The 23,898-nt window shown below is 44.0% G+C and overlaps 1 long non-coding RNA gene across 1 annotated transcript in view; it reads left to right on the top strand.

Moving 5' to 3' along the window:
- Positions 1-23,898, top strand: part of LOC122556722 — a 38,308-nt gene that overhangs the window by 5,124 nt on the left and 9,286 nt on the right. The window contains exons 2-3 of the long non-coding RNA XR_006313635.1: positions 4,085-4,315; positions 7,347-7,479. This is a non-coding gene — a long non-coding RNA (uncharacterized LOC122556722). The remainder of the gene's footprint in view (positions 1-4,084; positions 4,316-7,346; positions 7,480-23,898) is intronic.

Here is a 23,898-nt window from a genome sequence, read left to right as displayed (position 1 = left end):
TATCTCCTTTCAATTTATGGAGTGACATTTACATTTACAATTCAGCACCATAATGCCAGTTTGTCATCGACCTCCTAAAATAAACATAGTCCATTTGTTTAAATTAATTTACAAGCTGTTCTACACTTTGGTTCTATTTTTAAGATAACTTGTAGAAACATGACATCTGTTTTGCTCTCTATTGAAGTGGATAAAGACTCTGTTATGGTACTGGAAACTTACAACAAGTTGGGGCCAAGTTGGTAATCTCATTTAAAAAAAAATCAAACAGGCTTCAAAAATAAATTGAAAATGCAGACTTCAAATTTCCTAGTATAGACTGAGAAAATAATAGCATGGAGGGCAAACAGGGAAAGAAATTCCAGAAATGTCAACAAGGGAATTCTCTTGAGCAAATGCAGAAAAGAACTGAATCTAATGCTGGGAAATGAAATTGTGCATTGTTCATTGGCAGAGCATTTGGGTAACAGCAATCTTAATGTCATTACGCTCATGTGAATTATAAAAAAGGACAATGAGAAATGAAATATGACAATACTCAACTGGAGGAGAGTTCATTTCAGGATGTCAAAACATTTATCTACAGTTAGTAAACTGAACTCAGTAATTGCCACGCAAAACAGGAAATAATATGAGCAGCCGCCTTTAAAAATGAGATAGTTCAGTACTGACTGGACACATTTCCACCAGGGGTAAAGGAAGGTTATACAAAGATAGGGCTCCCTGGATGGCTACAGAGTAAAGTGAAACAGAAGAAGAAGTCTTACGATAAATGTTAAGCTCATAGTTTAATTGAGAAATGATTTGAATGCAAAAACACAGAGTGGAACTGAAAACAAAATTGAAAAGCAAAGCGATTATATGAGAATTGATTAGCAATCAACATAAAAAGGGAACCCAGAGGTTTTTTCTGATCATATAACTAATAATGAGCATCATTATGATCCCGGCTAATGATATTAGTAGACAAGTCAGACACAGATTGAAGTCTAGCTTGATTGATCTTTTGTTTTCTTAATGTAACAAAGCAGTCTTTCACTGAAACATTCATACACAAGGCTGTGGTTTTGGTTTTGACAATAAAACAGAAGTGTATTACACAAAAAAAAACACAAATCAAGATATTTAATAATAAAATTTCAAACACACAGCAAAACAAATCTTATCTACTCTTTAGTATTTTATAGTAAGTCAAGGCTCAGAGTAATTATATCCTTATCACATTTGTAGGGTTAATGTTTCTTCTTAGTTCTGGTCCCCTGAGCAGGGTGGCCTTTTCCATTCACTACTCATAAAACTGAGTCAGAAGTCACACAAAACCAGGTTACAATCCAGCAGGTTTATTTGAAATCACAAGCTTTTGGAGTACAGCCCCTTTGTCACATCACAAAAACTTGTGATTTCAAATAAACCTGTTGGACTATAACTTCGTGCCATGTGACTTCTGACTTTGTCGACCCCAGTCCAACACTGGTACTTTCACATCATACAACTGAGAGGTTAGACTTCCTCAGTGCTTTATCAATCCACAGAGTTCTAAACAAACATTTCTGATTTGGAACTTCTCACTACAATTCTTAACTTATTTGCTTAACAGCCGTGAACAATTTCCTTTTCTAAGAGAAATTATTTTACTGCTGAATGCAGTCAGATCTTCTTCAGAATGAACAAGAATATATTTTCAACAATTTGTCTTTAAAACCTGCTCATCCTAGCTCCTGCCAAATGAATGGCTTAATGTTTCTTTTTTCCTGTCATAAACTCCCACAATATAGAAAAAAATGTCAATTAACGGGCAGTGATGAGTGGGGTGCTGCAGAGTTCAGTGCTGCTACCTCAGCCGTTCACAATATGCATGAATGATTTGGATGGAAGAATTGAATGCAATATCTCTAAATTTGCAGACAGTAAGCTGGGTGGCAATGTGGGCTGTGAGGAGGATGCTCAGAGGCTGCAGAGTGACTTGGCTGAGTGGGTAAATACTTGGCAAATGCAACATAATCTGGATAAATGTGAGGCTATCCTCTTTGGTTACAAAAACAGGAAGGCAGATTATTATCTGAATGGTGGCAGTTGAGGAAATGGTGTGGTGCAACGAGACCTGGGTGTCATGGTGGAACAGTTGCAGAAGATTGGCATGCAGATGCAGCAGGCAGTGATGAATGCTAATGGCATGTTCTCTTTCATAGCAAGAGGATTTGCGTGTTGGAGTAAGGATGTCTTGATGCAGTTATACAGGGGCTTGGTGAGGCCACGCCTTAAGTATTGTGTGCAGTCTCCGAGTCTGAGGAAGGGCAAAGGTTCAGGATAGCAGAACTGACATATGAGGAAAGACTGGATCGACTGGGCTTGTATTTGCTGGAATTTAGAAGAATGGGAGCAATCTCATAGAAAAATATAAAATCCTGAATGGACTGGACAGGTTAGATACAGGAAGAATGTTCCCAATGTTGAGGAAGTCCAGAACAAGGGGTCACAGTCTAAGAATAACAGGTAAAGCATTCAAGACTGAAACAAGGAAGAACTTCTTCACTCAGAGAGTTGTGAACCTGTGGAATTCTCTTCCGCAGGAAGCTGTTGGGGCCAGTTCATTAGATATATTCAAAAGGGAGCTGGATGTGGCCCTTGTGGCTAAAGCAATCAAGGTGCATGGGAAGAGGACTGGAATTGAGATTGCATGATCAGCAATGATCATATTGAATGGTAATGCAGATTCCATCTATTTTCTGTATTTCTATGTTTAGATGTAACACTCATGAAGTCCAGCACAAACCAGCTCTGAGTTAAAATGCTGGTTTATAGATCATGGTTTTGGAGGGACTGACCTAGTTAGCCATTAGTAATAAGTTTGAGGTTTGGAAAGAATTTGGAATGCAGTAAAGAAAGACCAAGAAACTAATAAGCAATTGAAGAAAAGAATACAAATACAATCCCACAAAACAAACAAAAAGAATGGACAGTGAAAGCTTCTACAGGTAAAAAAAGGAATGTTTAGCTAAGATGAATGTAGGTCCATTGAAAGCAAAATCAGAAGAATTTATTACTGGGAATGGAGAAATGGCAAAGAAGTTAAATGATTTCTTATGTTTGCTTTCACTGAGGAAGATACATTAAATCCCAAAATTAGAGATCCAAGTGACTAAGCAGAATGAGAAGTTGAAGGAAATTTGTGTTGGTAAGAATGTTGTAAGGGAGAAATTAAACGAGCCGTAAGTTAATAACTCCATGGGGACTTGATAGTTTATATCCTTGGGTGTTGAAATAGGTGCATATTTACATGGTTGATGCATTGGTAATCAGTTTCTAAAATTTAAAGATCTGTGTGATGGTGCTGTCCCTTTAATAAGGTTATTTTGTCCTTGGGGTCTTTTTTCAGAGAGGTCATAAAGACAGAGGCACTGGAATGTCTGGGCAAGAACTTAGTTTAACAATGACAGGGGAGTGGTCATTTCTCCCAGTTCAGGTTTTCTCTAGTTTCCTTAGTAGTAACAGTCAGAACATGCTGCAGTTCAGAGAAATGTTCCAAGCTTCAGCAGATGGTTCCTCACTGGCTTTCTCTCTGAAATCTCTCCGACCTGTAAGAACTTGTGTTTGAATTTAGCTTTTGCCAAGGGGTGTTGCAGGAATTAGAACAGCTCTTTAGTTAAATTGCTATATCAAGTTGATTAGGTTTTCAAATAGTTAAGTTATTCTAAGTTCTGTTTTCTTTTGTTTGTGTCTTAACTGTAGTGTTTAAATAAATTGTTTAAAACCGAGTGGTTTTACCAGCTGCATCACTCCTGGAATATCCACTTTACATCTGCTTTTAAAATAAGAAAAGGTTAGGGTCTGGAGTACCTTCTTAAAATATTTTGAGAGGATCTGGCCTCGCCCATAACATCTGGCAAATTATGGCTAAATGTCTTCAGTAATTGGCATTGAGTAGTGAGATCTCTTCAAAATCTTTTCTGAGATACTTTGGATGTATGAATTCTCACAGCTTTCCTGTTTCTTTCACTGTTATCATGCTGCTGATGGAATCTGTAGGATTTGCCACTTTTATGGTTGCTACCATCTTTTCCAATTCCTCTGTTTTGTCTTTCAGACTGGACTTAAGGGCAGCTGGAATTCTCCTCAGTTGATGCAGAGTTGATCTCACACTCATCTACTTTGAGATGATCTTTATCGGGGAAATGTCCAAGACTTGTAAAAACATCTTTGTAATTTTTTTAAGACCTGTTCAACAACCAGTGACTTCGTGGCCTGCAAAACATGACAAATCTCTTCTGGCATTTTTAGAGTTACTGGTTCAAACTTTAGATTTACTTCAGCTGAGGTGAGTGGCATTTGGTTTAATATGCACAGCTAGAACAATAGATGTTTGTTCTTCCCATTGCATTGGACTCTTAGCTTCATTTGTCCTCTTGGGATAAGTATCATTGCGCATTATAGCCTCAACTTGACCTTCAGGGGCTTTATATCTATGGCACTAAACTGAGTCACTTCGCACAGGCCTATGAAACTCATGATGTTGCACAAAATAAACGCAAGTATCTATCTGATACTTGACATCCATTTGATGCTCACCTTCCGCAGTCATCTATTTAACACTCATCTTTAGACCTGACCATACCAACCTTTTGTATAGTGTAGTGATTTGTCAGAATCATTGTCTAACATCTCTCCATTAGCCACACTTATAGGCTTGTTTTGCTCATTTCTAGCTGAACACTTGTGTCCAAAGTGTTTCAGCTTCTGCAGTTATAGAATCATAGAGTGATACAGCTTGGAAACAAACTCTTTGATACAACTCGTTTATGCCAACCATGTTCCCCAAACTAACTGATCCCATTTGCCTGTACCTGTCCAAATGCCTTTTAAATGTTGTAATTGTACATGTATCTACCACTTTCTCTGGCAGTTCATTCCATATATACACTAAGCTCTGTGTTAAAGCACTGCTTTCCCCATACTGGGCATGGTTTCTTTCATGTGGTATCCTCCAAATATTTACATCCTCTGCTCTGGACTTGTTCTTTTTGGTGGCCCTTCTGCAAATATGTTTTTAAGCGGCGGTTCAAATGTATCTTCGAACTTATTCCAGCCTGGTCTCTCTATTTATCATCTATCACATTGCAACCCGCTTTCTCCAACTGGGATACAGAGTTGCTATTCTTATTTTCTCAGGTTTGTTTTTATTTCATTTTGTATTTTGAAACTGAGACTGCAAATAGTTTCAAATCTGTCTCATCTCACATTCGTTTCTAAAGGACGAGCAAGTGAAAACTTGACAGCCATTCTGACTCAAACCATAATTAAACTTTGCAGATTGCTGTTCTAATTCTTTCTTGTTGTTCTTACAGCTTTGATAATCCAAACAATTTCATCTGGACACTTCTGACAGCATGGGCATAAGTTTATCATTTTCTGATCAGTATTTTGTCCAGTGAGATTCATAGTGCCTGTCCACCACAGCTTGGAACAACTTTACTCATGCAAACTGTTGCTCTTCATTTCATTAATTAGGAATTGGGCTCTTCACTCCCAGGACCTACCAGCATTTATACTGCTGACCCCTTACTTAGGATTCAGTTTTGTAGATGCTGCAAGTCAGGAACTGACCCTCACACTGTGGTGCTCAATGGAGGACATTGCTGAGAAGAAAGAAACGTTCACTAATGACTTCACAGACAGGAATCTGGTGATCTCATTGGATGAATGGTGGAGTGAAGTCAGTCCTTTATCCCACAGGAGGTTATGTCTCCCGACCAATCCTGCCTCAACCCAGAGTACAACATAACGAGTGCCACATCCTCGGTGAAACAGAACACTTAGCAGCACAGGGGGAAGTTTAATGATATTTTGTGCACAGCAAGGGCAAGTGACACCATCTTCTGTCTGCTACCTCGAACTCAAAAGGTCACCATTCCAACTCAGAACTGTATTTCCATCTTAGTCTCCGGCAACTGACTCAACACAGATATCTATTTCAAACTCACTGATCCCATAGCTACCTGGACTATACCTCCTCCCACCCCCATCCTGTAAAAATGTGATCCCTTACTCCCAATTCCTGCACCTCCTCCATATTTGCTCCCAGGAAGAGCAATTCCACTCCAGGACATCCCAGATGTCCTCCTATTTCTAGGACTGTAATTTCCTCTCCCACATGATCAACAATGCCTTCCAGTGCATTTCCTCCATTTCCCCCAGCTCCACCCTTGAACCCCACTCCTCCAACTGTAACAAGGTCCTCACCTCCCACCCCACTAATCTCCAGATACAGCATAGCATTCTCTGCCATTTTGGTCATATACAATTAGACCCTACCACCAGAGATATATTTCCCTCCCTGCTCCTATCTGTGTTCTGCAGAGACCATTCCCTCCATGACTCTCATGTTAATCCACGCCTGCCCCCCCAAACAGCCCACCCTCCACATCTAGCACCTTCCCTTGCCACTGCAAGAGATGTAAAAGCCTGTGCCCACACCTCCGTCCAAAGCCTAAATGATCATTTCAAATCCAGCTGAGATTTTCCTGCACATCCAAACACCTCATCTGCTGTGAACATTGCTCTTGATGTGGTCTCTTCCACATCAGGGAGACAGGATGCCAATCCACGGAACAGTTCTGAGAACATCTCTGGGACACATGCACCAAACAACCCCACTGCCCTGTGACTAACCACTTCAACTCCCCTTCCCACTCCCCCAAGGACATGCAAACCCTGGGCCTCCTCCACTAGCAAATCAAAGCAACCCAATGCCTGGAGGAGGAACGCCTCATCTTCCGCCTCAGGACCCTACAACAACACAGCATCAATATTGACTTTACCAATTTCAAAATCTCCCCTCCCTCCACCTCATCCCAGATCCAACTCTCCGACTCAGCACCACCCTCTTAACCTGTCCTACCTGTCCATCTTCCTTCCCACCTATCTGCTCCACCCTCCCCACCGACCTATCACAATTACCTCTCACCTGCATCCACCTATCGCCTTCCCACCTACCTTCCCCACAGCCCACCCCCATCTCCCTATTTATCTCTCAGCCCCCATCCCCCTCCACATTTCTGATGAAGGGCTTATGGCCAAAACATCGACTCTCGTGCTCCTCAGATGCTGCCTGACCTGCTGTGCTTTTTCAGCGCCACACTTTTCGATTCTGATTCTCAAGTCTTGTGAACTACAGCTCTTACTATTGCACGCATCATTTCCATTCAATAGTTTTCACTCGCCACATCTTTCTAAACTGCAACTTCATTGAATTCTGCTAACCTCAGTATGAACACCTCTTCATGCATCACTACTTCCTGCTTTTCCATTCATGCTCATCATTCTAAAACCTTTCCTTATTTTTACTGCAGAAAAGATTAGCTACAGCTGGACTGATGCCTCTACAGCACCCTAACTGACCTATCTATAAGCATTGAACTATTAACTATAGGACTGTCTGTGATCCAATCTCTGGACAGCAAGGACATGGATCCTCGGATTCTGGTAGGACCAAGTGCCAGCTTTCTCTCGGGTTTAGGTAATGGATGCCTTTGTCATTTTATGATTGAGAGTATTGCCTTTCTGACTGCAATACTGCATAAGAGATTCTTAGATGATGTTTAATTGCTCCTTTTCAACATTAGACGAGTTGCCGAGTTATTAGCAGCCCATTCCAACATAAAGACGTAGGCCTACATTTTGGCACATACCAGCAAGTCGCATTCAGGGGATCAATCAGGGTCTCTCCAGGGAGTGCCCATGAAGAAGGGCCCAACTGAAATAAGCTAGGAAGCTTCCAGGCTTTACTCAGTGGTCTCTTCATGTGGTGTCAGCCCTCTGTACATAGGCGAAGTGTTCATGGAGGCAGGAGCTGACACTTAACTGTGTGATTTATGTGGTTTATTTGAATGTTTGGCAAGCAGCCAAGTCGTCATGTTTCTCCCCTTTTGTAGTATAGTATGACAACAAGAAGATATTAGGCATCTAGCCCAAATCTCTCCCCCACATTTTGTCAATGACCCCATTTTGCAGCCCATTGCCAGTGAGCTAAGCGAATGCAACTATTTTATTTATAATTCAATAGTTTTCAAGCTCACTTAATTGCAGTTTATTTATAAGATTAGAATTAATGTTTTTTTAACAGAAATGAACAAAATAATAACATTTAACATATGTTAAGCTTTTAATACCATCAACATAACATGAGCATTCAAATATTTTATGAGGTGAGTGATACTGCAAATGTGACAAATTGTTGGTCAATTACAAAAACTGATCCATACCAAAGTAACCAGAGTTTGAAACCCCTGTCACCATTCTTCAATTCTTCACATTGGTTATCTAAGTAACTCAGTCACAGTTTGAGGTTCAAATAAAGAACAAAATATGTCTTTTCTTCATATATTATTCATTGGAAAATAAGAAAATATTTCAGCATTCTTTGTTTGTATCTAGTTGTACCAAACCTGACTCAGTTACTGAAGTGCAAAAGAAATAAGAGTTTGAATGGATACAAGCTTGTGAATTGATTATGCATTTAATATCTACTGAGGAATTTAAGAAAACAATCAAATCATGTGATCAAATATGTGAGAAATATGAATAGTTCTTACAAAACAGGCTTTCTAACCTTCCCTTGTTGACCAGGTAACATTGAAAACTGGATCTTACCAAGCTCTGAGTGGCATGGGCTCTGATGATTTGAATGGTAGTGTTAGGTGAGATGTTCAGTGAGGTCAGTCTCAATGCCTAAACCATCTCGCCACATCTTGTTTACTTTTCTCAACTGACATAAGTGAGATTCTCACTAGCTAGCAGTGAGTTCCAATTGATCTCATCATTCCTTGTTAAGTGTTTTGTTAACAGCCCAACCGGCCATTGGTTGTCATCTTACCAAACTCAACTTACAAACTACTCAGGAAGCCACAATATGAAAGCCAGGGTGGGAGTTTGGTCATTTCAACTCCCCAGTTGCACCAAAAGAGCTTCATATTGAATGTCAAGCACCAATATCTTGGGCACACTGCATGGTTATTAGCAACATTCACTTTATATTCACAAATGTTGTCATCCAATATGCGCCAGTCTCCATGAACACTCAGAGCACAGTTCCACTGTAGAACATAGAACTGTACAGCACAGGAACAGGTCCTTCAGCCCATAATATACTTGTAGGACACTCCTACATTTCAATGCAACAGCTTAGCTGCATCAGCAACTATCATTGTAATGCTGCAGTAAGGATACTGCGCACTTAGGAACATGTACCAGCTTAAATACTGGACCAGCTACATCTCCGAGCTCTTTGATCACGGTTATGGTACTCACTCAGTCTGTGTTTACCTGTACATTTATCTTTGATGTGCCTTGCCTCTTGCACTGTGTCCCCTCAGCCAGAGATATCTGGATCATATTCCTACTGTCTTGCTATGCCATCCCAGTATGCTCTGTAGGGCTGCCTTTGATATCAGTCAAGGCACTGCTCAAGGCAATCAGAGTAAGGATCCTCTCACTGCTTATAATGGACGAGGAGCCAAAGGATGGGCAGCACACCAGCTGCCTCATTGTGGGCTGTTTTGCTATTGGAATGAGAGGCAGGCGGGTATTATGGAAGATGAAAGTGGATGGCATAACTTTTACTGTTGGTGCAGGTGGGGAGATTCCCTGAGTGAGTGAGCAGACAGTGCAGATGGCCTATAGAGTTAGTGGTGTCGCAGTTTGAATAAGGGTGAGTGGGAAAGAAATTGCATACATTAGTGAGCGTGATAACAGGTGGAAACTGATTAAGTGGTAGTGACAGAGTGAGTGTGAAGTCTCAGAGAGAAGTGGTGGCACTTATGTTCGCAGAGTAGAGAAGAATATGAATATATCCTTTTATTTTTCAAGAGTGTTGGGCATTCTACCAGTTGAGACTGCACTGACCTGACATTGGAACTGGCTGGCATGGTCTAGTGTCACAGTCTGCCCAGGTGGTCCTGAAAAAGAAGGAGCCCTGTGTGCCACTCTGTGGGGCAGGAGTCCCAGGTCCCTGCCTGCAAAATGGAGCACAAAGCACCCCGCTTTGTGCTATGTCTGGGGTAAATGTTAGGAACTGGCAGAGCAGATCTAGGCCGACAGTGCTAACCTGGGTGCTGAACAATCTTTTAGTTATGGCACCGCTGCCTGGGATGTTGATTAATTCTGGTGAGTGGCAAGTTGCTCCGGGCACAGGACATGGTAAGATAGAGTGGAAGGCGGACATGACATTCACCATGAGGGCTGTGACAAGTTTGGGAAGACACAGCAAGAAAATGCAATGCACACTCAGCCTCAAATAACAACCTACTGCAACAAGTAACTCAGAATAAAAATCATGAGGGGATTAAAACGCTAATTTCTTTACAACTAGTAATCTTTGTCTTCACTGTTTAAGCCCTTTTATTTAGTGCAAAAGCTGAAGATAGGAATAAGTTTTTTTTGCCTTAGAGGAGTGCTGGAGGCAAAAGTTTATGTGATGAGCTCACCAGGAACATGCCCAATCAAAAAAGATAAACCTCAATGATCATAAAGAAACGTAACTGTACTAAAAACGCATCTACCTTACCATACCACAAATTGCACAATTAACGATACATTACTCTTGCAGGATCTATTTTAAAACACGTACCAACAAATACATGCAATAAAGCGAGGACATGCACTTGACAGCTCTTTATCACTTCATTATTTGCTTATAAAAATGTGAAAAATATATCTGAGCTCAAACAAAAAATGTGTCTTCTACCTGAAGCAATGTTTGTGGAGAGTTATTAAAAAGCCAATTATGTTTTTAAGTGATGATTACCATTTATGAGTAGTTTAGCACAGATTATCACAAACTTATTTTTGTTCAACTAAAATAGGTAAAAATAGGAGCGAGATAGAACTTAGTAAAAATGGCCATCACTTATCATACCTAATGTATCAGCTATTCAACTGGTACTTGCTATAAATACAACTTTTCTTTAGTTCAATTATTCTGAAATCTATGATATAGTTTCTGGTGCCTCGGTGTCACTGGAGTACAAGGTCATTATGGCTTAATGGACCAGATGTGGCTGACCTGCTAGCAGACCTCTACTTTAGGCTGTCTGCCCTGCTACTTGAGATCACTGGTGAGGGAGTGCAGTGATGAGCAATTGAATGTGTAATGCCTTTTTAACAGTGGCCCCAATGTCTGTTTCCAGTAACTGAAAGACTTGTATGTCAATGGAGGTTAATATTCTGTTGAAAGTATAGAATACTGGGGAGAGCCCTACAAAGTTGGTCATTTTTACACAACAAAGAATAATTTCTCCTCCCAGTATATCATTTATATAAGCATCAGGGATTACCAGCTTCTTTGACTGTTTCAATTGTGAATATGATTTTTGTAGGTGATAAAGAAAGAAATTGTATTGAAGCTGAAAACCAAAATACCAAAACTATTTTACACATCAACATACTTAAGGAAATAAAAAGAGTAGAACTTTAAATTATTCCTTTTGCTCACTTGAAACAGAACTAGGATCAATTGAAATTCTTTCAAGAGTTCTGTCGAACTGATTTGAATCAAATCAATATCCTACCTGTGGTGTATAACTCAGCTGAAGTGGTTTTAAATTGAATCAATTATCAGTAAAGTAAAATGAATTGATCTAGATGTCTGCGCAGTAATCATGTATATTGTAAGCATTCCAAAGACTTTCTGCTGCATTCCTCAGAGACATTCAAACACCCCAGGATATGATGGAGTTGAAATTTATGCAGTTCTATTTTTAAGCCATGAGTCAGAATGGCACATGGTGGAACAAACCTACCATACCGGTTAGAGGGCGATATTAAAATGAAATGAGCAAATCAAACTGTTGATTAGCAACTTCACTATTCTGGGCTTTTAATACAAAACACCCCCAAGGTATTTAAAATTAACTTGCATTTTGGCTACATGCATTGAAGGAGAAGTGGCTACTTCAGAAACCCACTGTAGTACAAGCACTACAATGGGGTCCATGGTAGAGATCGACCATCAGGATAGAGACTTCTATCCACCAACTGGATAAGAAGTTATTCAGACAAATTTGTTAGCAGCTGTGGCAGACATGCCATTAGCTCCTGACCATCAGCCCCACACTTCCAATGAAGGACCTGACCTGGATTGCTAAATCAAGTTTCCTAACACAAACCATGTACCAATCTCTTCATAACCTTACCCCCAGCTATGCCTGCTTCATTGTAGGATACGTGGAACAATCCATCTTCCGCAGTTACACTGGCACCATTCCCCACCTTTTCCTCCACTACATTGATGACTGTATCAGCACCACCTCATGCTCCCCTGAAGAGGTTGAACAGTTCATCAACTTTACTAACACCTTCCACCCTGGATCATCTCAGACACCTCCCGTCCCTTCCTGGAGCTCTCTGTCTCCATCTCTGGCAACTGACTCAACACGGACATCTATTTAAAACCCATTGACTCCCACAGCTACATGGACTACACCCGCTCCCAGCCCTCCTCCTGTAAAAGTGAGATCCCTTACTCCCAATTCCTCCGCCTCTGCCATATCTGCTCCTAGGAGGAGAAATTCCATTCCAGGACATCCCAAATGTCCTCCCATTTCAAGGACTGCAATTTCCCCTCCCTCGTGATCAACAATGCCCTCCAGCGCATCTCCAACACTTACCACACCTCTGCCCTTGACCCCCACCCCTCTAACTGCAACAAGGTTTTCACCTTCCATCCCACTAATCTCTGGATACAGCACATTATCCTCTGCTATTTCTGCCACCTACAATCAGATGCCACCGCCAGAGATATATTTCTCTCTCCATCCCTATCTTCATTCCGCAGAGACCATTCCTTCAATGAGTCCCTTGTTAGGTCCACACCCCCACCAACCCGCTCTCCATGCCTGGAACCTTCTCTTGCTGCTGCAAAAGGTGTAAAACCTGGGCCAACACATTTCCCCTCCCTCACCTCCACCCAAGGCCACAAAAGATCTTTTCACATCTGACAGTTTTTCCCGCACACTCAAACATCTCATCTACTGGATCTGTTGCTCTTGATATGGTCTCCTGTACATTGGGGAGACTGGATGCCAAACAGCAGAAGATTTCAAGGAACATCTCTGGGATACATGCACCAAATAACCCCACCATCCTTTGGGTGGCCACTTCAACTCCCCCTCCCATTCTGCCAAATCCTGGCCTCCTCCACCACCAAATCCAAGCCACCCGATGACTGGAGGAAGATCGCCTCATTTTCCTCCTTGGGACCCTTCAACCATATGGTATCAACATTGACTTCACTAGTTTTCTAATCTCCCCTCCCCCCACCTCATCCCAGATTCAACCCTCTAACTCAGCACCACCCTCTTGAACTGTCCTACCTATCCATCTTTCTTCCCACCTATCCTCTCCGCCCTCCCCACCAATCTATCAACATCACCCCCTCCAACCTGCATCTACCTATCATCTTGCCAGCTACCTTCCCTTTAACACCACCTCTACCTTCCTATTTTTCTTTCGGCATTCCTTCACACACACATTCCTGTTGAATGGCTTATGCCTGAAATGTCGACTCTCCTGCTTCTCTGATGCTGCCTGACCTGCTGTGCTTTTCCAGCGCTACCCTTTTCGGCTCTGATCTCCAGCATCTGCAATCCTTACTGTCTCCATAACCCTGCACTAGCAGAAGTCAAAACAAATTCCCAGTCTTCTCTCCTGTACCAGTACTACTGCACACTTCACTCTATGTGCTATGCATCTGACTACCTTCATCTCCTCAGCATTTACAAACTTGCATTCTAAGCAATCTTGATTCACACATTCTCATACAAACTCCCTAGGCATCACTAAGGCTCTCCCTTCTTTCTTGCAAGAAAAGCTATTGATGACCAATTGTCGGGAGGTGCCAAGCATAGAAAGAGGCCATTTAGGTTCTCTCCCAATCCAGCAATTTGTAATGGAGGTCATGCAGATGAGTTGGAGCAGGGGGATTTTAAGTGGTTATTCTAAAGGGGTTTGTCATGTTCTTAGCTATCTTTTACTATGTCCCTTCTCATCCTCAAACACAAGTTTGACAAACTGCTGTTTCTTCAGCAGCCATTATATCCCTCAATTGATGAACCTGTAATATAGGAAGACTTCCTTTAAAAAGCCTCACCTTGTTAGTTTTATTACTTTACAGTTCTGGAAGTACAGCTTAGCCATGATTCTCTTGCCTACACCTTGCCCCCACATTTCTTCTGCCTGTGGTGACCGTGAGGTTTGGTTCTTTTGAATAGCCTAGTCGTGTGGCTTTTAGCAAATTAGCTCTACATATCTGCGAGTCACTGAGGATTATATCCAGGCACTGTCTCTCGAGCTGCTGTGCCATTCAAGAAAATCATTTACTTCCTCCTTAAATAGGGAAACTAGAATTCAAGACATGATCGCAGGTGAATAAGTTAATGCAGTTAATGCATCCACTGGCATAAAATCAAGCGTATTTAATGTTCAATTAACATATTTCCTTGTCCCTTAAAATAAAAATCATAGTTAAAATGCGCAAACAAAATGTCCATTTATATTAAAGCAAACTCCTCCAAATTGTGTACAAAGGAGAAAGTGAAGACTGCAGATGCTGGAGATCAGTGTCTAATAGTGTGGTGCTGGAAAAGCGCAACCAGCCAGGCAGCATCTGAGGAGCAGGAGAGTCGAGCATAAACCCTTTATCAGAACTGAGGCTTGTGGGCCAAGGGAGCTGAGAGATAAATGGGACGGGGTGAGGCTGGGGGGATGGTAGCTGGAAATGAGATAGGTAAATGAAGGTGGGGGTGAAAGTGATAGGTTGGGTAGGGTGGAGCAGAAGGGTGGGAAGGAAGATGGACAGGTAGGACCATTCAAGAGGATGGTGCCAAGTTGCAAGGTTGCGACTGGGATAAGGCAGGGGAGGGGAAATAGGGAAACTGGTAAAATCCACATAAATATCGTGTGGTTGGAGGGTCCCAAGGCGAAAGATGAGGTGTTCTTTCTCCAGGCGTTGAGTGGTTAGGGTTTGACGATGGAGGAGGCACAGGACCTGCATGTCCTTGGCAGCATGGGAGCGGGAGTTAAATTGTTTCGCCACAGGGCGGTGGGGTTGGTCATTGTGGGTGTCCCAGAAATGTTCTCTGAAATGATCCGTTCTGTCTCCCTAATGTAGAGGAGACCGCATCGGGTGCAACAGATGCAGTAGATGACGTGTCTGGAAGTACAGGCAAATTTCTGTCTGATGGGGAAGGATCCTTTGGGGCTTTGGACAGAGGTGAGGGGGGAGGTATGGGCGCAGGGTTAGCACCTCTTGCAATGGCAGGGGAAGGTGCCTGGAGGAGAGGGTGAGTTAGTGGGGGGGGATCATGGACCTGACAAGGGAGTCGCAAAGTAAATGGTTTCTCCGGAAAGCAGCTGGGGTGGAGAAGGAAATATATCTCTGGTGGTGGGGTCTGTTTGTAAGTGGCGGAAATGGCAGAGGATGACGCAATGAATCCAGAGGTTTGTGTGTTGGAAGGTGAGGACTGGGGATTCTGTCCTTGTTGCAATTGAAGGGGTGGGGTTCAAGGGCAGAGGTACGGGAAGTGGAGATGTGCTGGAGGGTATTGTTGACCACGTGGGAAGGGAAATTGTGGTCTTTGAAGAAAGAGGCCATCTGGAATGTTCTATGGTGGAATTGGTTCTTCTGGAAGCAGATGCAGCACAAGCAGAGGATTTGGACATAAGGGATAGTGTTTTTACAGGAGGCAGAGTGGAAGGAGGTGTAGTCCAGGTAGCTGTGGGAGTCAGTGGGTTTGAAATAGATGTCCGTGTTGAGTTGTTCTCCGGAAATGGAGATGGATTCTATACAAAGCATTATGACCTCTTCCACAACCTGTAATAATTTCTTCACACGTTTCAGGAGACAATCAGGCAGTTGATAACACATTAAATTCCATTGATTTCCTTTCTCTTTAGCATTTGTATGAAGTCAATAAAGTCAATCCATAACATTTTCTCTTTTTTTAAAAATGGTACACCATCCTATGATGACTGATTATCTAAATAACATTCGAGGTCATGCCACCTTCAGTTCAACCTTATACAGAATATTCCTTAAAACACTTGACAAATAGAAGCTCAAATCTATTGTCCCTAGAAATGTAAATCCCTGGACTGGTTGCACTGGATCTCAGGACTGACTGTGGCCCATTCCCTGAACTGTAATGATATGGCCATCTCGACCCTGACCATCCCAAGTCACCAACTGACCATCTCTCTGCTCCGAGACTGATATATTGAATGCTATCTTTGACTTACTGTGTCAGGAGCTCCTGACTGAAGACGGTCTCCCTTGATTGACCAAGGATTACTCATGCTTTACCAACATTTAACTTAAGCACATGCAATGTGTTTATCACGTATGCTGCTGGCACATGGTGCTGGTCAGAGATTAACATTACGTGGTGCATTACAGCAACATGTCCATCCCCTTGACTGATGACTGTTGACTGCTGACAACCATAGTAAGCTGCATGGCTTTCTGTCTATACTAAAAGGCAAGGCAATATAGAAATATGTGAGCCCCTAACCTCTGTCTGAAGAGGCAAAGTACAAAACATAGAACATAGAACATAGAACATAGAAAAGTACAGCACAGAACAGGTTCTTTGGCCCACGATGTTATGCCGAGATTTAATCCTAATGTGAATTATAGTAACTTAACCTATGCACCCCTCAACTCACTGCTATCCATGTGCATGTCTAGCAGTCGCTTAAATGTCCCCAATGACTCTGCTTCCACCACCACAGCTGGCAACTCATTCCATGCATTCACAACTCTCTGCGTAAAGAACCTGCCTCTGACGTCTCCTTTATACATTCCTCCTACTATCTTCAAACTATGACTTCTCACACCAGTCAATCTTGCCCTGGGAAAAGTCTCTGGCTATTGACTCTATCTATTCCTCTCATTATTTTGTACACCTCGATCAGGTCTCCTCTCTTCCTCCTTCTCTCGAGAGAAAAGCCCAAGCTTATTCAACCATTCTTCATAAGGCAAGCCCTCCAGTCCAAGCAGCATCCTGGTTAACCTTCTTTGCACCCTATCCAAAGCCTCTGTATCTTTCCTATAGTAGGGTGACCAGAATTGGACACAATATTCCAAGTGTGGTCTCACCAGGGACTTGTAGAGCTGCAGCAAAACCTCGCGGCTCTTAAACCCGATCCCCCTGTTAATGAAAGCCAAAACGCCATATGCTTTCTTAACAACCCTCTCCACTTGGGTGGCAACTTTGAGGGATCTATGTACTTGCACACCCAGATCCCTCCGCTCCTCCACACTGCCAAGAATCCTGTCTTTAGTCCTATATTCAGCATTCGCGTTCGGCCTTCCAAAATGCATCACTTCGCATTTATCCAGGTTGAACTCCATCTGCCATTTCTCAGCCCAGCTCTGCATCCTTTCTATGTCAACGCAAAGCAAAGCAAAGCAAGGCAATGATACCATGAACAATCAAATAGGTGTAAAAGAGGTGATAAGAGATCAAGTGAGGGACCCTGAAATTCTGCCTGATCCAAATGACAAATTGGATGCCTCGCTGTGTGCCAAGTAGTGTGGCAGTGGCATTACAATGAAAGGCATCGGTACACGCCTAAGTGCAAGTGTAAGTGGGCTAGTGATGTATTATGATGATGAGGTAAGGCTGGTCCATGTCCTATGATAAACCCTGTGGCTGTCAAGCTCAAGCATGAGGTACCCACTCAAACTTTCACGTTACAAATTGTTCAGCATATCTCTGCAGCACGGAAGAATGAGAATGAGAAAATGCATCTTAGTGAGGTGTGATTTGGTACTAATGAGATGTTAATGCTCGCGAATAGACCTCTCACTGAGATTCTCATCTCGCCCATCACAAGATGATTACAGAATCAGCCTTTCTTATCCAGACATCACAAATATAATTTTTATGGTATCACCATACTTTTCCAACTGATTTACCACTGCCCCCCTCCCTTAGTCAATTTCAGAATCCAAAATATTTTGTGGTTACATTGTACGTTCACTGTCAAATACATGTTCCTGTGAAGTTATAGGATACAGCCTGAAGAAATCAATTGTTTTGAACCAGCATCCTGGGCGAAAATAGGTTTTTGAATCTTCAGGATCAGTATGTTTCAGCCCCATTGCAATGTTTATAAAGGACAACAAATGCATTTTATATCCAGAGGCACAATATAGTCTGACCATTAACTTTCATGATGATTAGATTAGATTCCCTACAGTGTGGAAACAGGCCCTTCAGCCCAAGAAGTCCACACCGACTCTCCTCAGAGTAACCCACCCAGACCCCATTTTCCTCTGACTAATGCACCTAACACTATGGGCAATTTAGCATGGCCAATTCACCTGACCTGCACATTTTTGGATTGTGGGAGGAAACCGGAGTACCCGGAGGAAACCCACACAGACATGGGGAGAATGTACAAACTCCACACAGGCAGTCACCTGAGGCTGGAATCGAACCCAGGTCCCTGGCGCTGTGAGGCAGCAAGGCTATCCACTGAACGCTGTGCTGTCCCTAACTGCAATGAATTTACTCAATGACCTGGCCTAAACAGCCTTGTGGTAGTGAATTCCATAGATTCATCAGTCTCTGGCTGAGGATGTTTCTCCTTATCTCCTTCAGGTCTTCCTTTTACACTAAGGCTGTGCCCTCAGCTCCTAGTCTCTCCTACCAATGGAAATTACTTCCCAACACCCACTCTGTCCAGGCCATTCGGTATTCTGTAAGTTTCAGTCAGATACCTCCCTCATCTTTCTAAACTTCATCGAGAATAGACCCAGACTCCTCAAATGTTCCTCATGTATTAAGCTTTTCATTTCTGGGACCATTTTCGTGAACCTCCTCTGAACATGCTCCAGGGCCAGTACATCCTTCCTGAGATTTGGGGCCTAAAACTGTGCACAATACTCCAAATGTGGTCTGACCAGAGCCTTATAGAGCCTCAGAAGTACATCCCTGCTTTTATACTCAAGTCCTCTCAAAATAAATGCCAACATTGTATTTGCCTTCCTAACGACTGACTCAGCCTGCAAGTTTACCTTGAGAGAATCCTGAATTAGAACTAGACTTCTGAACTTTCTACCTGTTTAGAAAATAGTCAATGCCTATATTCTTCTTACTAACATGCATGACCTCTTACTTTCCCATGTTATACTCCATCTGTCAGTCCTTTGTCCACACTCCTAACCTGCCCAAATCCTTCTGCAACCTCCCTGCTTCCTCAGTGCTGCCTGTCCCTCTACCTATCTGTGTATCATCTGCAAACTTAGCCAGAATTCCCTCAGTTCCTTCATCTAAATCGTTAATGTATAAAGTGAAAAGTTGTAGTCCCAATACTGAGCCTTGCTGGACACCACTTGTCACCGACTGCCATCCTGAGAAGGAGCCTTTTATCCCCACATCTGTTTTCTGCCAGACAGCCAAGCTTTCATCCATGCTACCACCTTGTTTCAAACACCATGGGCCCTTATCTTACTCAGCAGCCTCCTGCGCAGCACTTTGTCAAGAGCCTTCTTGATATCCAGGTAGATAACAGCCATTGGCTCTCCTTGGCCTAACCTGTTCATTACTTTCTCAAAGGATGCTAGCAGATTTGTAAGGCATGACCTCTCATAGATGAAACCATGCTGACTTTGCTCTATTTTACCATAGATTTTCAAGTATTCAGAAACCTCATCCTTCACAATATACTCCAAAATCTTACCCACAACTGAGATTAGGCTAAGTGGCCTGTAATTTTTCATCTTTTGCCTTACTCCCTTTTTAAACAGGGGTGTCACGTTAGTGATTTTCCAGTCCTCTGGGATCTTCCTTTATTCTAGCGATTCCTGAAAAATCAACACTAACACCCCTTCAGCTATATCTCTTCAGCTACCTCCCTTAGAACTCTGGGGTGTAGTCCAGTTGGTGCAGGTGATTTATCCACCTTCAGCACATTCAGTTTTACTGTACCTTCTCCTCGGTGATGTCCACCATACTCAGCTCTGGTCCCTGACTCTCTTGCATTTTTGAGATATTACTCGTGTCTTCCACCATGAAGACTGACTCAAAGTAGTTATTTAGTTCCTCAGCTATTTCCTATCTCTCCAACATCATTTTCCAGCAGCCCAATGTCCATTTTTGCCTCTCCTATGCCCTTTATATATCTAAAGAAATTCTTACAGTCTTCCTATATATTACTGGCTAGCTTAACCTCATATTCAATCTTCTCCCTCCTTATTTCTGTTTTGGCCTTTGTAAGTTTCCCAATCCTCTGGTTTTCCACTGCCCTTCTCCACATTATATTCTTGCTATCCCTATTGTCCCTCATCAGCCGTGGTTGCCCCATCCTTCCTGTACCATGTTTCTTTTTCCTAGAGATGGACTTTTATATCTTTTTTATTTTATACTTCTTTTTTTCTTTGTTTTCTTTGTTTTCTTTTTTTTTCCCAGCACCCATGTTGTGTGTGAAAGACACAAGGTGCACAAATCTTTATTCAATTCCCACCACCAGGAAGAAAGGAAACTCCCAAGTGGCCAGTGACAAGCAATGCCCTTCGGAATGGACTTTTATTGTGTCTCCTGAGTTACTCCCAGAAACTCCTGCTATTGCTGTTCCACTGCCTTTCCTGCTAGTCTTCCCTTGCATTCAATTCTGCCCAGCTCCTTTCTCATGCCTCTGTAGTTACCTTTATTCAGCTGCAACACTATTACCCCTGACTCTATCTTCTCCCTCTCAAATTGCAAAGTAAATTCAATCATATTATGATCACTGCTTCATAAGGGTTCCTTCACCTTAAGCTCTCCTGCATCAAGTCTGTCTCATTGCACAAAACTAAGTTATGATGTGGTAGCTGGCAATGCAACTTAATGATAAATTCAAACATTCTTATTTCGTTCACTATAGAGCATTTTTACTTTCCTGTCAGGAGGACATTCTTTGAGTGGAAAAATCGTGTGTCCCTGTTTCTGGACAGTTCCACAGTAAAGTTGGCTGATGTTTGAACTGTTCAGGACTGAATCCTCAGGAGTGTGCGGCATATCCAGGGGAGACACAGCAGAATAACATCAGCCTCTGTGTGGACCCGGACTCCCGGACACATCATGGACTCGGACTCCCAGCCTCAGTGTGGACTGAGATTTCTGGCCTCAGTGTGGACTTGGATTCTCGTCCTCAGTGTGGACTTAGATTCCCGGCCTCAGTGTGGACTCATATTCTCGTCCTCAGTGTGGACTCAGATTCCCAGCCTCAGTGTGGACTCAGATTCCCAGCCTCAGTGTGGACTCAGATTGCCGACCTCAGTGTGGACTCAGAATCCCAGCCTCAGTGTGGACCCCAACTCCCGGCCTCAGTGTGGACTCAGATTTCTGGCCTCATAGTGGACTTAGATTCCCGGCCTCAGTGTGGACTCGGATTCCCAGCCTCAGTGTGGACTCAGATTGCCGACCTCAGTGTGGACCCCGACTCCCGGCCTCAGTGTGGATCCCAACTCCCGGCCTCAGTGTGGACTCAGATTCTTGGCCTCAGTGTGGACTCATATTCTCGTCCTCAGTGTGGACTCAGATTCCCGGCCTCAGTGTGGACTGGGATTCTCGTCCCCAGTGTGGACTCAGATTCCTGGCCCCATAGTGGACTTAGATTCCCGGCCTCAGTGTGGACTCAGAATCCCAGCCTCAGTGTGGATCCCAACTCCCAGCCTCAGTGTGGACTCAGATTCCCAGCCTCAGTTTGGACTCAGATTGCTGACCTCAGTGTGGACTCAGAATCCCAGCCTCAGTGTGGATCCCAACTCCCAGCCTCAGTGTGGACTCATATTCTCGTCCTCAGTGTGGACTCGGACTCCCAGCCTCAGTGTGGAACTCGGACTCCCGGCCTCAGTGTGGAACTCGGATTCCCGGCCTCAGTGTGGAACTCGGATTCCCGGCATCAGTGTGGACCCAGATTTCTGGCCTCAGTGTGGACTCGGATTCCCAGCCTCAGTGTGGACTGAGATTCCCGCCCTCAGTGTGGACTGAGATTCCCGTCCTCAGTGTGGACTGGGATTCTCGTCCTCAGTGTAGACTCAGATTCCTGGCCTCAGTGTGGACTGCTCAGTGTAGACTCAGATTCCTGGCCTCAGTGTGGACTGGGATTCTCATCCTCAGTGTGGACTCAGATTCCGAGCCTCAGTGTGGAACTGGGACTCCCAGCCTCAGTGTGGAACTGGGACTCCCAGCCTCAGAGTGGAACTCGAACTCCCGGCCTCAGTGTGGAACTCGGATTCCCGGCCTCAGTGTGGAACTCGGATTCCCGGCCTCAGTGTGGAACTCGGATTCCCGGCCTCAGTGTGGACTCGGATTCCCGGCCTCAGTGTGGACTGGGATTCTCGTCCTCAGTGTGAACTCGGATTCCCAGCCTCAGTGTGGACTCATATTCTCATCCTCAGTGTGGACTCAGATTCCCTGCCTCAGTGTGGACTCATATTCTCGTCCTCAGTGTGGACTCAGATTTTCGTCCTCAGTGTGAACTCGGATTCCCAGCCTCAGAGTGGACTCATATTCACGTCCTCAGTGTGGACTCAGATTCCGAGCCTCAGTGTGGATTCGGACTCTCGACCTCAGTGTGGACTCAGATTCCCAGCCACACTGTTGACTCAGATTCCCAGCCTCAGTGTGGAACTCGGACTCCCGGCCTCAGAGTGGAACTCGGACTCCCGGCCTCAGTGTGGAACTCGGACTCCCGGCCTCAGTGTGGACTCAGATTCCCGGCCTCAGTGTGGACTGGGATTCTCGTCCTCAGTGTGGACTCAGAATCCCAGCCTCAGTGTGGACTCATATTCTCATCCTCAGTGTGGACTCAGAATCCCAGCCTTAGTGTGGACTCAGATTCCTGGCCTCAGTGTGGACTCAGATTCCTTGCCTCAGTGTGGACTCAGATTCCTGGCCTCAGTGTGGACTGGGATTCTCGTCCTCAGTGTGGACTCAGATTCCTGGCCTCAGTGTGGACTCAGATTCCCAGCCTCAGTGTGGATTCGGACTCTCGACCTCAGTGTGGACTCAGATTCTGAGCCTCAGTGTGGACTCGGATTCTCGTCCTCAGTGTGGACTCAGATTCCGAGCCTCAGTGTGGACTCGGATTCTCGTCCTCAGTGTGGACTCATATTCTCGTCCTCAGTGTGGACTCAGATTGCCGTTCTCAGTGTGGACTCAGATTGCCGGCCTCAGTGTGGACTCAGATTGCCGGCCTCAGTGTGGACTCAGATTGCTGGCCTCAGCGTGGACTCAGATTCTAGCCCCCAGTGTCGACTCGGACCCGCGTCCTCAGTGTGGACTCGGATTCCTGGCCTCAGTGTGGACTCAGATTGCCGGCCTCAGTGTGGACTCAGATTGCCGGCCTCAGTGTGGACTCAGATTGCCAGCCTCAGTGTGGACTCAGATTCTAGCCCCCAGTGTGGACTGGGATTCTCGTCCCCAGTGTGGACTCGGATTCCTGGCCTCAGTGTGGTGAAGATGAGGCGTTGGGGGCCGGGGAAACGGAAGTCTTGGAGGAGGTGGAGGGCATGGGTGGTGTCTCGAAAGTATGTGGGGAGTTCCTGGACTAGGGGGGATAGGACAGTGTCAAGGTAGATAGAGATGAGTTCAGTGGGGCAGGAGCATGCTGAGACAATGGGTCGGCCAGGGTGGTCAGGCTTGTGGATCTTGGGAAGGAGGTAGAACCGGGCAGTGCGGGGTTCCCGGACTATGAGGTTGGAAGCTGTGGGTGGGAGATCTCCTGAGGTGATGAGGTTCTGTATGGTCTGGGAGATGAGGTTTGGTGATGGGGGGTGGGGTCATGGTCGAGGGAGCGGCGTTTGGCTTCAGCGGTGTAGAGGTCAGTGCGTCAGACTACCACTGCGCCCCCTTTATC

This window comes from Chiloscyllium plagiosum, chromosome 14, assembly GCF_004010195.1.
Source record: "Chiloscyllium plagiosum isolate BGI_BamShark_2017 chromosome 14, ASM401019v2, whole genome shotgun sequence".
Lineage (NCBI taxonomy): Eukaryota > Metazoa > Chordata > Chondrichthyes > Orectolobiformes > Hemiscylliidae > Chiloscyllium > Chiloscyllium plagiosum.
The sequence above is the reverse complement of the archived record's forward strand: the minus strand, read 5'-3'. Positions and strand labels throughout refer to the sequence as shown.